We start from the raw sequence: 3,331 nt of genomic DNA, 5'->3' as shown, positions 1-3,331 counted from the left end.
AAGAGGATAAGATTCAAGAGCTGGTGGAGGAACATGGCCAGGAGCTGACCACTGACAAATTTATGGATCTGCATCACGAGCAACAGCAAGAGGCTATGGAGGAGATCTTGTGTGCAGAGGAGGAGGAGGAAAAGTGGAGGAATCCCTCACTCCAAATGAGATTAGGGAGATGTGTAAAATGTAGGAAACAGTACAAAATTTGTAGAAAAGCACCACCCAAATAAGGCTGTAGCACTGCGAGCGATGAATCTGTTTAATGACAATGCAATGTCACACTTCTGCAAAATCCTCAAAAGGAAGCAAAAGCATGTGTCATTGGATAGGTTCCTTTTTAAAGTGGCATGAAAAGAAAAAGATTCCATTGAGCCAATAGATAGCAGTGATCCGTTAGTGATAGTAAAAGTCGTCCTACACAATAACCCCCTTCTCTTGTCTCCCTCACACCAGCCACGAAGGTTTTCAAAGGTAAATGCAAGTTATTTATCTTTTTTTTTTATATTTTACATTTTCTTTATTATTTTGTATTATATTACAGTATTGTAATCATTTTATATGAATATTTTTGGGTTGTGGAGCAAATCATCTGAGTTTCTATTATTTCTTATGGGAAAATTCGCTTAGATATACAAGTCCTTTGGATTACAAGCATATTTCCTGAATGAATTATACTTTGCAAACAGGGTTTTACTGTATTTTCTGTGATCTGTATAACAGAAGATACCACACTTGAAGGGAGAACAAGAAAGTAGAAAACAAAATTACAGTGGAAGATAAAACAGACTCTCCTCAATCTAGTAGGATATGGAAAGGGAGAGGCAATGTTTAAAATGATTTCAGGGGCGCCTGGGGGGCTCAGTCAGTTGAGCATCTGACTTCAGTTCAGGTCATGATCTCGTGGTTGACAAGTTTGACCTTGCGTAGGGCTCTGTGCGGGCAGCTCAGAGCCTGGAGCCTGCTTCAGACTCTGTGTCTCCCTCTCTCTCTGCCCCTCCTCTACTCATGCTCTGTCTCAAAAATAAATATAAACATTAATTTTTTTTTACTAGGCAAAGAACTTTATTAATCTTGTTTCAAACTTTATTCCCAGGCTTCTTCAGCTTAATTAGCTGCAAAGAATGAATTGTATATAAGCAAAACTGAAAAGAGCTGCAGTGTCCAAGGGGCTTGGGCTTAAAATATTAGAGATCTAGATTTTATCAGATTCATGAACAAAATTTTTAAAAAGCAGTCATAATATAAAATAGCAGCTCCCAGTAACTTCTTCAAGTTTTATCATCTTGAGAAGTTGACTCAATTCAGTTTGCTTCATTCTTGGAAGCTTCACCCAAATTCTCAAGATCTGGAACTTCATCATCACCATCCTCTCCGTTAGAAAGTGGTGCCTTTCCATCCACAGATTGGGCAGAGCTTCAGCCAGCTTTCTTAAACTTTTCAGACTGTCTGCACCAAGTTGGTTTAAGATACTGGGTAGCATTTCTGTCAGCTGCTTTGTCTCAGCATGGCCTGTAATGGTGAAAGTGTTTGCTGCCAGGGACGCCTAAACTTTAGGGTTGTTAAAGTGGACCACTGTTCCTTGGTTTGTGCACATATTCACTTCTTCAATACCATAGATATTATTTACCCCTAACTTCTTTAAGGAGAACTGAAGTTTTTTATCATCTGCTGTAGCTGTTCTATGAACCACCTTCTTTCAGCAAGCAGTTCCTTTCCCACCAATGTGTACTTGTGCTTGCAGTTGGCGAGTTTCTCTTGGTTCATGATAGTTTCTTTCATCTTGTTGTAGCAGAAATGGGACCGCATGAGAGACTAGGGTTGGTGCTCAGGGGGTCTCGGGTGGACCAGCTGAGATTCAACATTAAAAAAAAAATTTAATGATTTCAGTAGTCACTTTTTCTTTAACCTTGCTAATAATTATCAGGAACATGTGATTGACATTTTAAAATATTTGAAGAACTAGTCTTTTTCCACTTAAATTTATTTTTGTTGTTCAGAAATTTCCAGGTTCCCTGAATTTTTATTCAGAATTTTGAATATATATTATGTAATAATATGTTATATTAATAATATATGAGATCATTGTTACCAAAACCCGAGTTCAGCTGCCCATCACTCCAAAGACCAATACTCAAGAGATAAGTTTTGGTTGGAAAGGAATATGAGTTTTATTCAGGAGGTTGGCCACCTGGGGAGAAGGTGACTCTTGTCCAAAGGCCAACTCCAAGGTTTCTGCCTGGCCCATGGGTTTTTCTTTTTAAATGTTTATTTATTTATTTATTTTTAAGAGAAAGAGATAGTGAGCAGGTGGGGAATGGGAGGGAAGAGGGAGAGAGAGAATCCAAGCAGGCTCCATGCTGTCCGCACAGAGCCTGATGCAGGGCTGGAATCCAGGATCCTTGAGGTTTTGACCTGAGCTGAAACCGAGTCAGACGCTTAACTGACTGAGCCACCCAGGCACCACTGGCCCAAGGGTTTTTAAAGGCATTTAGGGTAGTTAATCAATAAAGGGAGTACGGGAATACCTAACATTTCTTGATTATGTGCAGCCTCAATGGTGCCAGCTACAGATATTATCTCAGTGCTTGAAGCAAGGTGATCTGGTTCCTTAGTGCCTGAGGGTTGTACAGAGGTGCTCTGTTCTTTCTAGGAAAGAATGCAGGATCTATAAATATAAAAAGAAAGGTTAATCAACCATGTGGGCTAAAGGTGCTTGCTAAAGCTTAAAAGACTACTAAGTTGGCCAGAGGGTCCTAGGAGGTTTCATCATTATATACCATTAAATATAATTTTAAATCTATCTATCTATCAACAAAGTGGTTCCTCCACAGCCCCTTAGGCAGGACCAGGATCAACACCTGTTTCAGGGTTCCAAGCAGTCTGCATAAGGCACCCGTTGATAACAGGTTCAAGATCCAGGCAGTCACTCAGAGACTGGGCACTGCGCAGAGGCCTCAGATCCAGCAAGTGTCCGCACTGCAGGCTTCATCCAGAAGCAGTCAACCACTGTGTCATTCCCGCCAGCGTTCCCAACCAGGTCTGAGCTCTGGGGAGGTTTGCTCAGAAAGCAATGGACCAGGGTTGGTGCCCAGGGCCTTTGTTGAGGCCTCTGCTCACAGTCCGAATGAAAGTTCCCGCCCTTTGAGACCACCTGGAACAAATGTGGGGCTACCTGGAGCTAAGTCACCAGGAAAACCTGGGTCCTGGAGAAGGGCCTCTGACTCCTCTCCCATGGCTCCACTGGTCCTCCAGTGATTTGGGATATTTTGCTAACAGTTTTCAAATTAGCTCTCAGTGGCATGAAGATAGCTACTTCATAGCTACTTCTGGAAGATTA

General features: G+C 41.5%; 1 pseudogene; it reads right to left on the bottom strand.

The window, feature by feature from the left end:
* Nucleotides 1-1,032: 1,032 nt before the first annotated feature.
* LOC122476999 lies at nt 1,033-1,833 on the bottom strand (annotated as a pseudogene).
* Between the last annotated feature and the right edge of the window lie 1,498 nt (nt 1,834-3,331).

This window comes from Prionailurus bengalensis, chromosome X (genome assembly GCF_016509475.1).
Source record: "Prionailurus bengalensis isolate Pbe53 chromosome X, Fcat_Pben_1.1_paternal_pri, whole genome shotgun sequence".
NCBI lineage: Eukaryota > Metazoa > Chordata > Mammalia > Carnivora > Felidae > Prionailurus > Prionailurus bengalensis.
The sequence above is the reverse complement of the archived record's forward strand: the minus strand, read 5'-3'. Positions and strand labels throughout refer to the sequence as shown.